Source organism: Pongo abelii, chromosome 5 (genome assembly GCF_028885655.2).
Source record: "Pongo abelii isolate AG06213 chromosome 5, NHGRI_mPonAbe1-v2.0_pri, whole genome shotgun sequence".
NCBI lineage: Eukaryota > Metazoa > Chordata > Mammalia > Primates > Hominidae > Pongo > Pongo abelii.
The window spans coordinates 63,995,879-64,017,416 of NC_071990.2; the positions used below are offsets into that span (position 1 = coordinate 63,995,879).

Here is a 21,538-nt window from a genome sequence, read left to right on the forward strand (position 1 = left end):
CCTGGGTATCCATCCCTAAGACATTTTGAACATCCAAAGGGAGACATGTTTGAGGATGATGATGGAATCTGGTGTACATGATTGGGGAGTGAATAAACAAAATGTGGTAGATGCACTTACTGCTTGAACAACCTACCACCCAGCCATTAGAAAAAGCAGGAGCCCAGATGTGTATAGAATCATAGTTAGATCTTAAAATCCAGTCCTTAAAATCCAGATGTGTATAGAATCATAGATTGATCTTAAAATCCAGGCACAATGGGTCACACCTGTAATCCCAGCACTTTGGGAGGCTGAGGCAGGCAGATTGCTTGAGGTCAGGAGTTTGAGACCAGCCTGACCAATATGGTGAAACCCCGTGTCTACTGAAAGTACAAAAATTAGCCGGGCATGGTGGTGCATGCCTATAATCCCAGCTACTCAAGAGGCTGAGGCAGGAGAATCACTTGAACCCAGGAGGCGGAGGTTGCAGTAAGCCAAGATTGCTCCATTCACTGCACTCCAGCCTGAGTGACAGATAGAGACCCTGTCTCACAAATGAAAAAAGAAAAGAAAAAAGAAAAAAGTCAGATGCAAATGAGATTTCTATCACAATACCATTTATGTAAGTTAAAATGCATGCACACAAAACAGGATGCACATTAAACACTTCAGAATGGTTATGAGGGTGGCAGGGAGATGTAGAAATAGCAAATAGGACCCCGTCTCTACTAGGACCAAAATGGTGAAACCCCATCTCTGCTAAAAATTCAAAAAAAATAGCAGGTCTTGGTGGCAGTCACCTATAATCCCAACTACTCGGGAGGCTGAGGTAGGAGAATCGCTAGAACCCTGGGGGTGGAGGTTGCAGTGAGCCAAGATCACGCCAGTGCACTCCAGCCTGGGTGACAGAGCGAGACTGTCAAAAAAAAGAAAGGAAGGAAGGAAGGAAGGAGAGAAAAAAGAAATCCTCACAGGATGAATAGTGTGCCATAAACTAAGGAGTATAATTAACTCAACATGAGTTCTATATAGTTTAAAAGAAATTTGCATCTCATCCTAGAAGAGAGAAAACAATCAAAGCAGGTTTTCTTCTTCCATTACTACTATCAGTATCTCCCATTGCCTCCCTCTTAGCCAGGTATCTTAGCTAGATTCCCATTCTCTTTGGATAATTTTGCTAAGGAAAGGTTTGGGAGGCCAAGGCGGGTGGATCATGAGGTCAGGAGTTCAAGACCAGCCTGGCCAACATAGTGAAACCCCTCTCTACTAAAAATACAAAAAAATAGCCAGGCATAGTGGCCAGTGCCTGTAATTCCAGCTACTTGGGAGGCTGAGACAGGAAAATCGCTTGAACCCGGGAGGCAGAGGTTGCAGTGAGCCAAGACCTCGCCATTGCACTCCAGCCTGGGCGACCTTGTCTCAAGAAAAACAATTTAAGTCTGAAAGGAATCTAGCACTAATAAAGGAATATCAGATTTTAGGACTGATATTTCCAATCTCTTTGCATTCATATATCACTCCTTGATTGATGAACTTACCATATATTTCACCAAGCAATTAGAAGCAATCAGAAGGGCAAGCCCCTACTGTCTCCATCCAACTCCATGAAAAAAGATGCATTTATTAATAGATTTACCATCTCTTCCTACTACTGTGAAATGTCACTACTGCCTTCTGAAAGCCAACCTCCTTACACCCTTAATGGCTTCACCCCTGTTTCTCTTTCACATCATCAATGTTTCCCTCTGTACTATGTCATTTCCATCAGCTTACAACCATTTCCTAGTGTCTCCCATCTTTTTTGCCATTTTAAAATATACTGGTAAATACACATAAATTTTTTACATAGAATTTCCTCCATGTTTTAAAAGCTCTCATTTGGTGGATAAAGAAACTGTGGGTGGTGTGTGTGTGTGTATATATATATATATATATACACACACACACACACACAATGGAATACTACTCAGCCAAAAAAGGTATAAATTAATGGCATTCACAGCAACCTGGATGACATTGGAGAATACTATTTTAAGTGAAGTAACTCAGGAATGGAAAACCAAACATTGTATGTTCTCACTCATAAGTGGGAGCTAAGCTATGAGGATGCAAAGGCGTAGGAATGACACAATGGACTTTGGGGGACTCAGGGGGAAAGGGTGGGAAGAGGGTGAGAAATGAAAGGCTACAAATTGAGTTCAGTGTATACTGCTCGGGTGATGGGCACACCAAAATCTCACAAATCACCACTAAAGAACTTACTCATGTAACCAAACACCACCTGTTCCCCAATAGCCTATGGAAATAAAAAAAACCTCTCTTTTGAACTCAAAAACTACTAAATCTGACTTAATAATCTACTGCCTTTCCAAGTCACAGTAAAACTTTTCAAGAGTCCAACCTCTCCGTATTCCTTCTTCCCATGTTGCCTCTCTCCAATCTCTCTTCAGTTCAGTTTTTGACCCAAGAATCAATGATCTAACCTTATTCCATGTAATTTCTCCTTGGCGCTTCACATGGTTGACCGGTTTTCTCCTTGACTGAGTTTTCACTGACCCGACACTCGCTGGTTTGACTTCCTTCACCGACTGCTTTTTTGAAATCTCCTTTGCCAACCTCTCTGCTGACCTCTACCTATTAAATCCACACTTCTTCACAAATCCTACATCCTTTCCTTTGCTCTATATACAAAATACATCCCATATTATCACCACCTCCACCCCTACCTGATTCATCCAAGCCATGATCATGTCTCCTAAACTACTGCTCTAGCCTCTTATCTCGTGTTCCTAACCCTTGCAAACCATTCTCCATAAAACAGCCAGAAGCATCCTTTTATTTTTATCTTCTTGAACTTGCAAACTACAAATTTAGGATAGTATAATGAGTTCCACTACCCATCACAACATTAATTAACATATGGCCAATATTTTTTCAACTACATCCCCCACTGCACCTTCTCTTGGCTGGATTATTTTAAAACAAAGCTGTGTCATCATTTCATTCACAAATTAGAGTGTTCCTTTGAAGCATAAGCCAGTCATGTGCTAGGGTGTCTCATGTCTCAGTTTGCCAGACTTGTCCCTGTTTTAAAACTGAAAGTTCCTTATCCCAGGAAACCTCTCAGTCCCAGGCATTTTGTGATCATTCAGACGTCAACCAAAATGAACCCTCCTCAGGGAAGATCTGAAAACTTATTTTTCTTTCTTTCAATTATATCATCCTGCAGGTTTCCTTCTTGGCACCTTTCAAAAGTTGCAATAGTCATATTGAAATATTTGGGTCTTGTTTACTGTCTAATCCTCCCACTAAAGTGTAAATATAAGCTCTTTATGAAAAGGGATCTTATCTAACTTATTCACCATTTTATCTTGTACTGAGAACAGTATCTGACAGGAAGAATAATAATTGTTCATTGAATAAATGCATCTATGCATTAATAAGGCAGAGTGTTGATGATTGAATGTGAGGAAGGATATATCACATGAACATGGAAAGAAGATTGTGACCTACACACTGTGCCCATTCACCCAATTGGTTCCCCAGTCAAGAGCCCAATATTTGAGAAATAAACCCTAATCTTTACTGAAAGACCTGGGGCAAATCATGTAATGCCTCCTAAGTCAAGTAAAACTTATAATGACATTCTCCTACCTATCTGCCTCTAGCTTAATTTCCAACAACTTTTTACCCAGCTCACAGTGTAATAAGAGTTTCTTTTAGATCCCCAAACAAAGTAGATTTCATTTTACTCTTCGTGTTTATTTGTACACAAAAGCATTGATAGTCCCTTGTTATTGTTTTTAAGAGTTGTTTATAAACTTTTTTACAAATGTAAAGAAATGGAGTAGTCCAGAGTTTAATGAACTTTCAGATTTCAACCATTCATTTCCTTCCCCACATTGTAATTCTCCACCCCCAACCCCGTATTTCATGTAGAGGAGTTTCCTTTTCTGCCTATGAGCTGGTATGCCCTAATTCTACTTACAATGGTGGGGAGTAAAGACTACCAGACACTGTGCCTCGGACAGTTGTCCAGAGGGCTTTACCACAAATCAACTTAGTTTTCTAAACATTCTTTGATGTAATTTGAGATATGAAGAAAAGATGCAAGAAAAATATAAGGAATTCCTACAAACTTTTCACTCAGATTCCCTGAATTTTAACATCTTGCCAACATGTTTCATCATCCTCTCTCTACGTATGTATATACACTATTTCTTTCCTATACTGTTTGCAAGCAAGTTGCAGACATGATATCCTTAACACTTTAGTGTCCTAAAACCCCAGGGTCCAAAAACAGGAATATATATTCTTTTATATAACTGCTGCACAATTATCAAAATCAGGGAATTAGCATCAATACAATAGTCTTAGCTCATCCACACTAGCTAGAATTTATCTAGTTGTCGAAGTAATATCCTTTATAGTAAAATAAAAACCTGGGTCACAGACTGGCTAGAGTTGTCATGTCATGTTTGCTTTGATCTTAATAGTGGGTCAGTTATTATTTATCTTCTATATGACCTTGACGTTTCTGATTAGTACAAGCCAATTATACCAAGAATGTTTCTCAGTTTGGGTTTTTCTGATGTTTCCTCATGATTAGATTCAGGATACACATATTTGGCAGGAATATCTCTGAAGTGATGTTATTTTCTTCTCCACGTATCCTATCAGGAAATGCTTGATGTTAATTTCTCCCATTACTGAAGATATTAACTTTGGTCACTTGGTCAAGGTGATGACTACCAGATTTCTAAAATAACTACTTTTCCCTTTACAATTAATGTCTCCGAAGAGGTACTTTAAAGTTATATAAATACCATATTACATATCAAACTTTCATCCACTAGTTTTATCATCCACTGATGATTCGATCCCAAATTATTACCATGATAATTTCCAAATGGTGATTTCTAATTCTGCCATTTCTTCAACATGGACCAATTGGCATTCTACTGTAAGGAGGTTTCCCTTCTTGCTCAAATACTTATTTAAGTATGTACTCATTGATTCTCCTTTTATTCAGTGAGTTATAATCTGTTTCTATCTTTTCTTATTTTGATACTCAAATCGTCCCAGATTTGGGGCAATTGGAAGTCTCTTCAAGCAGATTTTGGTGTCCTTTTCATGTCTTTTTCTTCTTCTGCCTTTGAGTACTTCCTTAATCTCTGGCTCAAGAAATTTCCGGGCTCGGAAATTTCTTAGGCTGGCTGTGGTGGCTCATGCCTGTAATCCCAGCACTTTGGGAGGCCAAGGCAGGTGGATCACCTGAGGTCAGGAGTTCGAGACCAGGCTGGCCAACAGGGTGAAACCTTGTCTCTACTAAAAATACAAAAAATTAGCTGGGCGTGGTGGCATACGCCTGTAATCCCAGCTATTTGGGAGGCTGAGGCAGGAGAATTGCTTGAACCTGGGAGGCAGAGGTTGCAGTGAGCCGAGATTGTGCCATTGCACCCCAGCTTGGGCAATAGAGCAAGACTCTGTCTCAAAAAAAAAAAAAAAAAAAGAAAGAAATTTCCAGTCTTACCTTGTACTTTTCCTGCCCCAGCCCTGGAACCAGACATTTCTCAATAAGGCCTGTTTCCTTTTAGAGGAAAACAGTATTTAGGAACCAAAATCTGAATATTATTAGACGTGCTCAAGATTCAATCCAATACACCAAGATTCATTCTAGCTTTCCCATGTTCCATATTTGTATCTACTTTTCTCTAGCAGTGAGAGACCTGGTTCTAAGAAGAAAGAAAAAAAAGAAAAGAAAGAAAAAGAAAAATAAAACTGGTTCTGTTATTCAAAATATATTTACTCATTTGCTTAAAACAAGAATATCCAGCAAGTAGTTTCAGAGTTTTACAAATATTAAAAATAGAACTATTATATGATCCAGCAATCCCACTTCCGGGTATATATCCAAAGGATATGAAATCAGTATGTTGAAGAGACATCTACACTCCCTTGATCCTTGCAGCATCATTCACAATAGCCAACAAATAAAGAAAACATAGATTTAAAATCATATACATAACATGTATATACAGTATATACACACACAGGAATACAATTTAGCCTTAGAAAAGAAAGAAATACTGTCCTTTGCTATGACATGAATGAACCTGGAGGACATTTTGCTAAGTGAAGTAAAACAGGCACAGAAAGACACATACTCTATGATCTCACATGTGAAATATAAAAAAGTCAAAATCACAGAAGCAGAGAGTAGAATGGTGGTTGCCAGGGGCTGAGGGTTGGAGGAAAATCAGGAGATGTTGTTTAAAGAGTACAACATTTGGCCGGGCGCAGTGGCTCATGCATGTAATCCTAGCACTTTGGGTAGCCAAGGCAAGTGGATCACTTGAGGCAAGGAGTTCAAGACCGGCCTGACCAATATGGTGAAACCCCGTCTCTACTAAATACATAAAAATTAGCCTAGCTTGGTGGTGCATGCCTGTAATCCCAGCTACTTGGGAGGCTGAGGCAGAAGAATCGCTCAAACCGGGGAGGCGGAGGTTGCAGTGAGCTGAGATCGTGCCATTGTACTCCAGCCTGGGCAATGAGAGCAAAACTCCATCTCAAAAAAAAAAATAGAGTACAACTTTTCAGTTAGGATGAATAAGTTCTGGAGATCTATTACCCACCATAGTGACTATAGTTAATAATAATGTGTTACACACATGAAAATTTTGAATAGATTAGATCTTAAATTTTCTCATCTCAAAAAAATATGTAAAGTGATGGATATGTTAAATAGCTTTATTTATTTTGCAATTTGTATGTGTATATATATAAACATCACACAGTACACCATAAATATATTTAATTTTTGTCAATTACTCTTTAAACCTTAATAAAGTTGAGAAAACATCCTTTTTTAAAAAGTTTTGGATTAAAGTAGTGATAGATGGTTTTCACTTATTTCCCATCAAAAGTTTATTTCAGCATTTCCCTTTCACAGGCACCATTTTGGCTCTGCCCTACTCGGATATAATAAGATTAATCACACTCAAGAGAATGCCTTTCAGGATTTCAGAAGTTTACAGGCTAGTAGGAGGGATTTTTTTTTTTTTTTTTTTTTTTTTTTTTGAGATGGAGTCTTGTTGTGTCACCAAGACTAGAGTGCAATGGTATGATCTCAGCTCACTGCAACCTGCACCTCCCAGGTTCAAGTGATTCTCCTGTCTCAACCTCCCGAGTAGCTGGGACTACAGGCATGTGCCACCATGCCTAGCTAATCTTTGTATTTTTAGTAGAGATAGGATTTCACCATGTTGGCCAGGCTCGTCTTGAACTCCTGACCTCAAGTGATCAATCTGCCTTGGCCTCCCAAAGTGCTGGGATTACAGGCGTCTGCCACCTTGCCCAGCCAGGAATTTTTTTTTTTTTTTTTGAGATGGAGTCTTGCTCTGTCGCCCAGGCTGGAGTGCAGTGGTACGATCTCGGCTCACTGCAAGCTCCGCCTCCCGGGTTCATGCCATTCTCCTGCCTCAGCCTCCCGAATAGCTGGGACTACAGGTGCCCGCCACCACACCTGGCTAATTTTTTGTATTTTTTTTTTAGTAGAGACGGGTTTCACCATGTTAGCCAGGATGGTCTCGATCTCCTGACCTCATGATCCGCCCTCCTTGGCCTCCCAAAATGCTGGAATTACAGGCGTGAGCCACCACGCCGGGCCCTGGGGGGGATTTGTTAATGCTACACAGACCCCAGATTTATTTCTCCACCTTTGTTCTTGCGCTCTCCAACACTTATTTATTTAAAAACCACAAATTTTATTTAAGGCTTTCTTGCTTAAAACCCTTAAAGTTCCCCATTATCTCACCATTTCATATTCCCTAGTATGGAATATAAATTCTTTCACAATCAGGAACTTGTTTAATTCCCTCTAGGGATTCCCTGTTTCTTTTCTGCCCACCTCCCCCATATTCCAAAACCCACTACTCTTCCACAACTCAGCTCCGAGGTCATAACCTCTTCATGAAAGCCTTTTTTGAATCCTAGGTCTCAGTTAGATGACCCTCTCTGATTTCCCTTAGCATTTTCTATTTCCCCTACTATAGCACTTTCTGCATTACTGTTATTTATCTGTTATAATCTGAAGCCAGGCTTTGAATCCAGATTCAAATTACTTGCTGTGTGACATAACTTTTCTGTACCTCAGTTTCCTCATCTGCAATGTAAAGAAAATCACAATATCTACCTCATGGGTTTGTTGTTAGGATGAAATGAATTTATACGTAGAACAGGCTTAGAATGGCACCAGGCAAGCACTTTAAAGTGTTTGCTACTCACAGCAGTATTTATATGTCCTTATGCCACATTCCTACATAGATGCTCTCAGTTTTCTTATTTGTCTCCATCGTAGCAGCCTGTGAGCTATGTAGAGCCTGTGACCATGTCCTGTTTTTCCTTCTATTCCTCTCTCCAAGCACAGCCCAGGGTACCAGGGTACATGGTAGAAGTTCAGAAAAGGTTTATCTAGTTAATGTAAACACAACCCTGATTTAATTTTTTAAGGAAAATTTGTATTATTATAATTATTTTTATGTACAGAAAACTCAACAGTGTACATTTAACCCAGCTTAGTTGCAAGTTCTTGAGCCTTTGCCTTTTCGAGCTTGCCAATGCAAGCCACAGACTTGGGACCCAGGACATTGCCTCCCCAGTGACGGTGGATCTCATCGTATCTGTCGTTGTAATCAGTCCTCATAGCTCCCACTAGCTTAGCCAAAGTGCCTTGGTCTTCCGAGTTAACTTGTGTGAAGGCGACAGCGGTGCAGGTCTTCCTGTGGACTAGACATCCCAGTCTTGCCTCCCCCGTGATAATGCAGTAAGGGACCCGCATTTTAGGACACAGGGCAGGCAAGAAGACAACCAACTCGATGGGATCCGCGTCGTGTGCAATCACCACCAGCTGAGCTTCCTTGTTCTCTAGCAAGGTGGTGATGGTGTTAACTCCTGCTCGAAGGACAGGTGGTCTCCTAGTGGGGATGTCCCCTTTGCCAGCAGCTTTCTTTTTGGCCAGGGCCAACAGCCTCTGTTTCTTCTCTTGCTTAGTCTCTGATCTGTACTTGTGGGCCAGCTGAAGTAGCAGAGCAGCTGTTTGGCGGTCCAGGGCCTGGGTGAACTGGTTAATCTCAGGAGACACTTTCAGCCACTTACAGAGGATGGCTCTCTGCCACTGCAACCTGATATAGTGGGGCCATTTCACAAAGCTGGTTAGGTCTCTTTTGGGCTGAATGTCCTGTCCAATGTCAAAATTCTTAGGCCGTTTCACAAACAGGGGATTCACCACTTTCTTAACCTCCTGCTTCTTCACGACAGCAGGGCTGGAGCCACCTTCTTCCCCTTGGCCTTCTTTCCTTTCGGCAGGAGGAGAGAGCCTGATTTAATTGTTTTTAAAGGTGATAAATGTTGACAAGATTTGAAGTGTTTTTTTTTTTTAAAGAAAACCTTTATGTGATATATATACACAATGGAATACTATTTACCCATACAAAAATGGAATCCTGTCATTGGCAGTAACATGGATAGAACTGGAGGACATTATGTTAAGTGAAATAAGGCAGGAACCGAAAGTTAAACACAGATTGTTCTCACTCATATGTGGAAGCAAAAAAAAAAAAAGTTGATCTTATAGAAGTAAAAAGTAGAACAGGGTATACTAGAGGGTTGGAAGGGTAGAGGGAAGAGAAAAATAGGGAGAGATTTGTTAAAGAATACAAAATTGCAACTACATAGAAATAAATTATAGTGTTCTGTAGCATTGTAAGATGCCTATAGTTAACAATAATATTCAGTTTCAAATTGCTAGAAGGAGGATATTGAATGTTCACAACATAAAGAAGTGATAAATGTTTGAGATTATGAATACACTAATTACTCTGATCTAATTAATCACTGTATGTTATAGGTGTCATATCACTATGTACTCCATAATATGTGCAATTATTATGTGTCAACTTGAAAACTTTAAACAAATAAAAAATTTTAAAAGAAAAACTTTAAAACTGAGAAATGTGAGCCAAACTAGGTAATCCTCAGTGATTGGTTTTTTAATCTACATAATAGATTCAAAACAAAATGCTTCATGAGCCCCTCCCTGGATTACAATTAACGGCAGTGTGAGAAAAAGATTATGTGATTAATCAGAGATAATGTAATCAACCAGGGCAGTGTGCCCGCCCTCTTTCTGGAGTATAAAAGGAGTTGTGAGAGGCTTGGGTCACCATTTGGTGAGCTGAGGGTGAAGCTACAAAGGTTGAAGCGTTCTTCAGACGACTCTACCTGAGGGTGAAGCTACAAAAGTTGAAACGTTCTTCAGACGACTCTACCTGAAGAAAGAACACTGCTACAGAGAGGGGTGAGTAGGCCACACCAACTTTCATGATAAAGGGCCTGTAAGAGCACCTCGAGCCTTGGTTGGGGTGCATATGTGAATAGGAGGTTCGTTTTTAAACATTTCTATAGTGATATTTGTTTTTGGTTGGTTGGTTTGTTTCATTTTGAATTGAGACAGGGTCTCCCTCTGTTGCCCAGGCTGGAGTGCAGTGGCGTGATCTCAGCTCACTGCAGGCTTCACCTCCTGGGTTCAAGCAATTCTCCCAGACCCAGCCTCTGAGTAGCTGGGATTATAGGCACCTACCACCATGCCCGTCTAATTTTTGTGTTTTTAGTAAAGACAGGGATTTCACCATGTTGGCCAGGCTGGTCTCAAACTACTGACCTCAGGTGATCAGCCTGCCTCGGCCTCCCAAAGTGTTTGGATTACATGGGTGAGCCACCGTGCCCAGCCCCATAATTTTTTTTAAATAAGCTTTATTTTTGCTTTGAGAATCTAATTGTACATACTTGACCATAATTACCTGGACCTCTTGGAAAATGTTGATAGGTTTTTTTTTTATTTATGAAAGTATTACAAGCCACTGTGGGTAATTTGTTGTTGTTGTTGTTTTGAGATGGAGTCTCCCTCTGTTGCCCAGGCTGGAGCACAGTTGCTCAATCTCTGCTCACTGCAACCTCTGCTTTCCAGGTTCAAGTGATTCTCCTGCCTCAGCCTCCCAAATACCTGGGACTACAGGTGCGCGCCACCACACCTGGCTAGTTTTTGTATTTTTAGTAGAGACGGAGTTTCACCATGTAGGCCAGGCTGGTCTCGAATTCCTGACCTCAGGTGATCCGCCTGTCTCGGCCTCCTAAAGTGCTGGAATTACAGGCATGAGCCACTGCACCCAGCCGCTGTGGGTAATTCGGACAACAACAACAAAAAATAGAAAATAGAAAATAAAACGTCCACAATTCATACTGATTCACAAATAGTCACTATATACATTTTCACGTATTTCTTTCCAGGCTTTTTTCCTATGTACAAATATTTTTCCTCAAAACTAGGATTCTGTCATATTAAGTTCATTTTTTGTTATTATACTTTAAGTTCTAGGGTACATGTGCACAATGTGCAGCTTTGTTACATATGTATACATGTGCCATGTTGGTGTGCTGCACCCATTAACTTGTCATTTACATTAGGTATATCTCCTAATGCTATCCCTCCCCCCTCTCCCCACCCCACAACAGTCCCCAGAGTGTGATGTTCCCCTTCCTATGTCCAAGTGTTCTCATTGTTCAATTCCCAATTCCCACCTATGGGTGAGAACATGCAGTGTTTGGTTTTTTGTCCTTGCAATAGTTTGCTGAGAATGATGGTTTCCAGCTTCATCCATGTCCCTACAAAGGACATGAACTCATCATTTTTCATGGCTGCATAGTATTCTATGGTGTATATGTGCCAGATTTTCTTAATCCAGTCTATCATTGATGGACATTTGGGTTGGTTCCAAGTCTTTGCTGTTGTGAATAGTGCCACAATAAACATAAGTGTGCATGTGTCTTTATAGCAGCATGATTTATAATCCTTTGGGTATATACCCAGTAATGAGATTGCTGGGTCAAATGGTATTTCTAGTTCTAGATCCCTGAGGAATCGCCACACTGACTTCCACAATGGTTGAACTAGTTTACAGTTCCACCAACAGTGTAAAAGTGTTCCTATTTCTCCACATCCTCTCCAGCACCTGTTGTTTCCTGACTTTTTAATGATTGCCCTTCTAACTGGTGTGAGATGGTATCTCATTGTGATTTTGATTTGCATTTCTCTGATGGCCAGTGACGATGAGCATTTTTTCATGTGTCTGTTGGCTGCATAAATGTCTTCTTTTGAGAAGTGTCTGTTCATATCCTTTGCCCACTTTTTCATGGGGTTGTTTGTTTTTTTCTTGTAAATTTGTTTGAGTTCTTTGTAGATTCTGGATATTGGCCCTTTCTCAGATGAGTAGGTTGCAAAAGTTTTCTCCCATTCTGTAGGTTGCCTGTTCACTCTGATGGTAGTTTCTTTTGCTGTGCAGAAGCTCTTTAGCTTAATTAGATCCCATTTGTTAATTTTGGCTTTTGTTGCCATTGTTTTTGGTGTTTTAGACATGAAGTCCTTGCCCATGCCTATGTCGTGAATGGTAATGCCTAGGTTTTCTTCTAGGATTTTTATGGTTTTAGTTCTAACATTTAAGTCTTTAATCCATCTTGAATTAATTTTTGTATAAGGTGTAAGGAAAGCATCCAGTTTCAGCTTTCTACATATGGCTAGCCAGTTTTCCCAGCACCATTTATTAAATAGGGAATCCTTTCCCCATTGCTTGTTTTTGTCAAGTTTGTCAAAGACCAGATGGTTGTAGATGTGTGGTATTATTTCTGAGGGCTCTGTTCTGTTCCATTGGTCTGTATCTCTGTTTTGGTACCAGTACCATGCTGTTTTTGGTACTGTAGCCTTGTAGTATAGTTTGAAGTCAGTTCATTATTTTTAACATTGTTTTATGAGCATAACCTTTTTTTAATGTATATTCTTGGGAACTATGATGTAGGTAGTTGCACAAGAGTCTTCATACAGATGTACCAAAACTGTATTTAACTAGTCACCAGTTGCAAAGTAGTAGAGAGAATGTATATCTGTGTATATTGATTATATTCAAACATTTTTTCCTCCAAAGTATACAATTCAAATTTGAACTACAAATTTTGCCTCATCAAATAAGTTCTCAGTAATTGTGTGATACAGCTTAGTTTAACATAATCTGTTGATGATGTCAAAGCTCTGCTTTTAACACAAGGCTGAAATTTTGTACCCAAAACCATGCTTCAGGACCATAAAGTAACAGGATGCTGTTAGTGACTCAGGTTCAGATAGAATCTCCTGTGGTCACTGAATGATTTTCACACACAATTTTGTTCTCCATTACTGTGTGTTCAGTAGTGAAAGCCAAAGGTCAATGTGCTTCCTCCTTATAAATAACCAGTTACATGGGTGGCCTAAAAATAAAGTTCTTCTTGGCCAAGACAGGTTAATGAAAGCCAGTTTGGTATCCTGTCATGCAGTATAGCTATTTTAGTGTCTCAGTGTAGCTAATTTGTCAGCCTTCCTGGACATTAGCACATATTTAGATCTTGATGTTCTAACTAATGAATGACAGCTAAGGAATGTGTAGCTTCCTGGTAAAGAATTGATTGCATTATCACTGATTAGTTTGGGGGAATTGGAATTTAGTGTCTTTGTGTATAGGAGCAGGAAAGGTAAATTAGGATTTAAAATTCACTGAAGGATTGTAGGAGAAGAGAAAGGAAGAGGAAATTGTGGCAGGAACATAACCAAACTAAACAAAAGCATTGCCCAGCCTGGGATTATAATTGTAATGGAGTACAATTAACGTATTTGAGTCAGGTTATTCAAAAGGTTATGGCTACAGTAGTTTAAAACAGAAAATACGAAAGAAAAATAGCAGGGCATCAAAGTTAGTGATATCAGTTGGCCTTATTTTAAGAGGCTTATAACCACACCTGAAAATTTCCAATTACTAGTCTAGAAATTTCCGTAGACATTGACTATATCTGAGGAGGGGAGGAGTAATTCAGTGCTTTAATTTAAATTTAAAAACATTCAGAAGACTGAAAGCACAAATATTCAAAGTAACAGATGGTAGCCTCCTCTCAGAGGCAATAAAAAGACTTTACAATCCTCACCAGAAGTGTATTTAGTTATAATTCAGTTTTGCAGTTTCTTTTTAAGTATATTCCATTACGGTAGGAATTTTCTCTATTCTTGTCAAGCTTCTGGTCTCTCTTAAACCTCAAAGCATATGAAAAGCATTCTATTCATGTTCTTTTATCATAATACTGGGAGTATCTTGTCCAGAACTTGACCAGAAATTCTTATACACTTTCTTCTAGACTGTAGTCCCAAATCCTTAGAAGACTGTTTCAAGGGCTTTACCTCCACTCCCACATTACAACCTTCCAGGCTGAATTAGGTATCTCTTCTCAGCCTTCCCATAGCACACAATAAGGAACATCTATTACATAATTTAGGCCGGGTGCAGTAGCTCACGCCTGTAATCCCAGAACTTTGGGAGGCCAAGGTGGGTAGATCACTTGAGGTCAGGAGTTCAAGACCAGCCTGGCCAACATGGTGAAACCTGTCTCTACTAAAAACACAAAAATTAGACAGGGTGGCCTGTAGTCCCAGCTACTGGAGAGGCTGAGGCATGAGAGTCCCTTGGACCAGGGAGGCAGAGGTTGCAGTGAGCTGAAATCACACCACTACACTCTAGCCCGGGTGACAGAGTGAAAGTCTATCTCAAAAAAAAGGAACAATTTATCAAGCTGTATTGGCACTGTTTACATATGGGTCACTTTTGGGGACAATCTTACTCTTATTTATGTTTGTATATCCACCTCTTAGCCAATGCTGGTGTATAGTAGATTTTCACAGAAATTATGTCAGAATCATACAAAGAGACAATTGTGTTTTTAGCAGCAATGTCAGAAGTTCTGAAGCACATGGTGTGGTTTCTGTTAACATGTGGTTGATATCAGAACACAGCCAAGCAAAGCAGCAATTATTCCATGTATTCCTGGAAGACTCATACCTCCATTTCTTTTCATCTTTCCACTCCCAAAACAATTGTTGTTCATTTCTGGTAATATAAGAATAGTGCTAACTGACCCTTTCTTCTTCAAAGAAGATCTAGTTGGCTCAGCAAAGAAAATGGGTTCTGTAGATCTTTAGAGGCTGCCCTGAGTAGAGGTACATGACTCTCCAGGGCAAACATTTCCATCATTAGAGGATTGAGTCAGATTTTTAGAATGAAACAAGGACCTTTGGAGAGTTCCCTGGAAATTAGAATATTTGATAATTCAATATTGTTGTCACAGCCATTAGATTAGGTCTAGACTAATAGGAAGGAAAATCCTTGAAATTGCTGAGGCCAAAAAGTATCTCCCTTTCTCCAGTGTCTTCAGTTATCCATTTGTATAAATGGCAGGAGGCCTGGGTTACCAGAAGTATTACTACTGCCAGTGTAGCTGCTGCTGCAATCATAGTTCCTGGCACCACAAAAAATCTCTGTGCCTATTGTAGTAATTATGAAGGATTTTGTCTCCCTGAATGACATATCAGCTTTGTATTACCAAAGGCATACATCCACTCTGTCTAGCAATGGTGAGTCAACAGAAAGTATGCAACTCACTTCTCAATTAAACTTTTTTTTTTTTTTTTTTTTTTTTGAGACGGAGTCTCGCTCTGTCACCCAGGCTGGAGTGCAATGGCGTGATCCCGGCTCACTGCAACTTCTGCCTCCCCAGTTCAAGCGATTCTCCTGCCTCAGTCTCCCAAGTAGCTGGAATTACAGGTGTGTACCAGAATACCCAGATAATTTTTGCATTTTTAGTAGAGACAGGGTTTCGCTATGTTGGCCAGGCTGGCAAACTCCTGGCCTCAAGTGATCTGCCTGCCTCAGCCTCCCAAAGTGGTGGGATTACAGGAGTGAGCCACCGTATCTGGCCTCAATTAAACTTTAATATTATTCAGCCTTTCTTTGGTATAACACAATAAAGAAAATAGAAATATTTTCCCTAAATTTCCAAAAAAATTACTCCAGTTTTCAAGTTCACATTTTGCAAATCTAAAAATCTAATCACTCTATACAAGAAAATAGTTTATTTTCTTAATTTTAAAAAAATTTTTACTGTGATTTATTTATTTTGAGACAGGCTCTTCCTTTGTTGCCCAGACTGGAGTGCAGTGCCACAATCACAGCTCACTGCAGCTCTTCCTCCAGGGCTCAAGGGTTCCTCCTGCCTCAGCCTCGAGTAGCTAGGAATACAGGTGTATAACATCAAACTTGTTTTTTTTTTTTTTTTCTTGCCTTTTTCTTTTTTTTTTCTTTTTTTGTAGAGACAAGTTCTCACTATGTTGCCCAGGCTGGTCTCAAGCTCCTGGGCTCAAGTGATCCTGCCATCTTGGCCTCCCAAAGTGCTGGGATTACAGGCATGAGCCACTATGCTCTGCCTAATAAAACAACTTAAAGATATTATGGCAAACTTGCCCTAGGTGTGCCTTGTTAGGTATTTTCTCAGGGTGTGGTTTCTGTATGCCTCATAATGCATAATGGGAGGATGATACCACAGGGGAAGTTAAGTCCAAAATTCTCTGAGCAAAGGCTTTGCCAAAAAGATCAGCATGTCACTATCGCTTTGGGTGAATCTGTATTACATCAATAATTTATTCCTGAGTCACTGATACTGCTTGTCAGTTCTTGTTATTCATTTCAAAGAATAAAAAGTATGATTATTCTAAACAGTAACGTAAAAGTGAGTTGTTAATCGACTTTTACAAGAAATGCCCAAATATAACAAGGAGAAATTAGTAAACAATCTGTAGCACTTAGGTGATACTATCCAAGATAAACCCATCTATTATCATCATCACTTCTTGATTTCATCCTCTAATCTCATTGTCTGCTGCCAGATCCTATTTCTCAGGGTTTCTATTTTCTACCAAACACTAGCACAGTCATCCAAACATCCTGAAATCAAGCATGAAACAATTATAGCATGAAATATGCTAGTTTCTTATTAAATACTTATTATGTGCCAAGTACTGTGTTAAGCACAAGGAAATTAATAGAACACAGCCTTTGCCTTGGAATTCTTCAAAGGGTATAAGGGAGATAGATGACATTTAAAAACTGATTATCATCATGGGATGAATGCTGCAATAGAGGTATTTGCAAGGTACAATGGAAGTACAGGGAATGGAATACCTGTGTTGATGAGGAAGTCAGGAAAATTTAATTTAAAAATTAATATTAGGTGTGGGCATGGTGGCTCATGCCTGTAATCCCAGAACTTTGGGAGGCCAATGCAGGTGGATCACCTGAGGTTAGGAGTTTGAGACCAGCCTGGCCAACATGGTGAAACCCTGTCTCTACTAAAAATACAAAAATTATCTGGTGTAGTGTCCGTGCCTGTAATCCCAGCTACTCAGGAGGCTGAGGCACGAGAACCACTCCATATATACATATATGGAGGTTGCAGTGAGTCGAGATCGCACCACTACACTCCAGCCTGGGCTACAGAGTGAAACTCCACTTCACAAAAATAAAAATATAAATTAATATTAGGTTTTAGGGGAAGCAGCAAGAGAAAATTCCAGGTAAAAGGAATTGCAGATACAAAGCCATGGAGGTCTGAGAAAGTGTGGCATCTATGTTAGAAATCACAATTGGTTTCAAACATCCAGAAAGCATAATGGAGTGGAACAGGAGGTAGGGCTATAAGGCAGTCATGATCTTGAAGGGTCTTAAATATCTTGCGAAAGAGTTTGGACTTTATCTAAAAGTCAGTGTAGGATCATTGGAGGATTTTGAGAAAAAGGATATCAAGATCAGATATGCATTTTTTAAAATGATACTGAACATATGCTTTTTTTTTTTTTTTGAGACAGAGTCTTGCTCTATCACGCAGGCTGGAGTGCAGGGGTGCAATCTCGGCTCACTGCAACCTCCGCCTCCTGGATTCAAGCAATTTTCCTGCTGGGACTACAGGCACCCGCCACCATGCCCAGCTAATTTTTGTATTTTTAATAGAGATGGGGTTTCACCATATTGGCCAGGCTGGTCTCGAACTCCTGACCTTGTGATCCACCCACCTCGGCCTCCCAAAGTGCTGGGATTACAGGCGTGAGCCACCGCGCCCGGCCACATATGCATTTTTTAAATGCAGGGTGGATTAGATGGGACAAGACAAGTCATTGAATTAAGTTATTGCAATACAACTCAGAAAATATTGTGGAAGGAAGTAAAAGGGGAAAGGAGGGAGGGATGGAGGAGAGAAGGAAGCAGGGAAGGAAAGAAGGAACAAATGAACAAATAAGGCTTTTGACAGTAAAAAATTAGAAGAAGGGGGACAATCTCTGAGCCACTGCTCTCCAGACTCAATAGAATGTGGTAGCCAGTCAGACAGAAAAGAAGAAAAGGGAGGAGTCTAGTAAGATTGCCACGTCTGTGGCTTGAGCACCTGAGGGACAAAGGTTCCAGTCATTGTCTCATGATAACAGTAAAATGAACAGGTCTCATGGGGGAAGAGAGATTATTGGCTCAGCCTATGCCATGTTGAATATGAGGTGCCTCAGTTCATCCCATGGAAATATAAATACATCCAGAGCTCAGAAGAGAAGACTTTACTGGAAGCACATCTTAGAGTCATCTTTGAATGTTTGGAAGTTGAGACCAAAGAAGTCCTCTAAGTAAGTCTGATATTGTAAAGTGTATAAGAATGGCAGAGAAAGAATAGGAAATATTCTTTAAAATACCAACACCTATAGGGCAGGGAGGCAGAGGAAGACAAGCCATCCCAGGGGCCCCCAAAAGAGAGTTTCAAGAAAGAAATAAAGATATGGAATGAGTCTCCTCATCTGTCAAGTAGGATTGTTGTAAGAGTTAGATAATGCTCCTAAAGTGTCTATTACAATGCCTGCACATAGTAAGCACTGAATAAATGTTGAAGGGTGGTTAGCTTTAAACAGGACATATCAAAGGCCATAAGGATGGCTTGACTGTATGGAGGCATGAAGGATAGATCATTTTGCTCACTCTGCTCCCCTTATCAGTCAAAAGAACACTGGAGAGATGAATCACTGATGTTCACCATGTCCATTAGCGGGAAATTAACAAGTTTAACTTCACCAAAATCAGTTCATATTTACAAATAACATGCTAATGAGGAAAAATATCTTATAAATACTCCCTTGTAACAAAGATTATTAAAGCTGTTCTACATTAATTAAAAGGATCATAATATAATGATACTTGTAAACAGCAGAGACTTAAGTGGAGTTATTTGGGGGAAGCGATAGTGTATAAAGCTATTTGACAGTTTCATTTCCACTCTTACTTGTAAAAACAGCAAATTTACTTTTCACAATGAACACTAAATAAGAGAAAAATGGCTTAAACGCAACAAAAAAAATCATTTGGTTTTAAAAATGAATTTCACGGCCAGGTGCGGTGGCTCACACCTGTAATCCCAGCACTTTGGGAGGCCAAGGCGGGCGGATCATGAGGTCAGGAGATGGAGACCATCCTGGCCAACATGGTGAAACCCTGTCTCTACTAAAAATACAAAAATTAGCCAGGCATGGCGGTGTATGCCTGTAATCCCAGCTACTCAGGAGGCTGAGGCAGGAGAATCACTGGAACCCAGGAAGCAGAGGTTGCAGTGAGCCAAGATCGTGCCACTGCACCCCAGCCTGGGTGACAGAATGAGACTCCATCTCAAGAGAGAAAAAAAAATGAATTTCACAGCCAGTTATGTCGCTCATGCTTATAATACTAGCACTTTGGGAGTCTGAGGCAGGTTTGCCCAGGCTGGTTTCGAACTCCTGGGCTCAAGCAATTCTCCTGCCTCAGCCTCCCAAAGTGCTGGAATTACAGGGGTGATCCACCGTGCCTGGCCAGAATGGTGTTTTTTCTTGACAACAGCAACCCAGGATGGACATACCAGGAATATATAATATTGTGAAAGATCACGGAATGGCCTCATTCATGAAAGACTAAGGAAGGTACCCCATAGTAATGCATTTCATAACATATCTAACCAATTTCCACAGTTTTCATCATTTACAATAGTGCCTCTCAATAAAAATGAATTACTTGAAAAGTGAAAAGTACCAGCCTGGCAAACATGGGGAAACTGTGTCTCTACTAAAAATAAAAAAATTAGCAGGGTGTGGTGGCAAGCGCCTGTAATCCCAGCTACTTGGGAGGCTGAGGCAGGAGAATCACTTGAACCCAGGCAGCAGAGGTTAAAGTGAGCTGAGATCACGCCATTGCACTCCAGCCTGGGTGACAAGAGCAAGACTCCATCTCAAAAAAAAAAAAAGAAAGAAAAAAAATGAAAAGTAAAAAACAGAACACAAAGCCTTTTTTTTTCTCTCGAGACAGAGTCTCATTTTGTTGCCCAGGCTGGAAGGCAGTGCACACGATCTAGACTCACTGCAACCTCTGCCTCCCGAGTTCAAGTGATTCTCCTGCCTCAGCCACCCTAGCTGGCATTACAGGCGTGTGCCACCATGGCCCACTAATTTGTGTATTTTTTTTAAGTAAAGATGGGTTTTCGCCATGTTGGCCAGGCTGGTCTCGAACTCCTGACCTCAGGTGATCTGCCCACCTCAGCCTCCCAAAGTGCTGGGATTACAGGTGTGAGCCACCGCACCCAGCCACAAAGCCTAATTTTTGAAATTAAGTTCAATAGAAATAAAGTTACCCTGTCAAATCGCTGTAAAAGTTTTTAAATGCTTGTTCTCAATTTCTATGCTTATCTCCTCTCAGACCAGTAACAGTTCGTAGATTGGCACCAGTTCACAGACTACACTTAGAGTAGCATTAGTCTAGGGAACAACTTCTCTTGAAGTAGCCATCAGAATGAAAAGGAAGGGCAGATTTTCAGTAAAGCATTGCATAATCATATTTTATGATTCACTTTTACTAAACTCATGGAAGGATGAAATATAAGCCCAAATGCCAGTGCATTTGTAATGGAATAATTCCTTTAAAGGATCTGAACACGTAGGAAGCCAAATTAATAATTGAAAGCTTGTTTGTTTAGCAAAGAACCAGAGCATAAGAAAGTAAATAACCTTAAGGGATATTTCAAGGCCATGAGCACAGCCTAACAGAGTGATGGAAGCAGGGACTCTTGCAGTTAAGCCACTGGGATTTGAATTCCAGCTGCATCACATAATACTTGTATGACCCTAAGCTCTCTGAGGCTGCATGTCCTGATTTTTATAATGGGAGTAATATCAATCTGGAGAGATTTATGAAAGGATTAATATAGTGCTTAATACAATACCCAACACATAGTAAGCACTCAATAAATGTCAGTCAATGTTATTAATACTATCCTATAATAAGGTATATTTCTACAACAACCAGCATGTTCAGTACAGATTCGATGCCTCTTCCCTAGACAGTGCCTGATAAACACTGACAACCTCATATCTTTAGACGTTTCTATTCTGTGTACCCAGTCATCATCTTCCTTCTGTTCTCACAATCTTCCTCTGGGCAGATAAAATAAAATTGATTTTGTTTCCGCTTACAATCACATTCCAGGGCAGCTTCCCTTAGGTTATTCCCAAGTCACCTTGGGTTTTAGATGTTTCCAAACGTTT

General features: G+C 40.1%; 1 pseudogene; it reads right to left on the reverse strand.

The window, feature by feature from the left end:
• Positions 1-8,551: 8,551 nt before the first annotated feature.
• On the reverse strand, positions 8,552-14,997 carry LOC112133813 (large ribosomal subunit protein eL8-like; annotated as a pseudogene).
• Between the last annotated feature and the right edge of the window lie 6,541 nt (positions 14,998-21,538).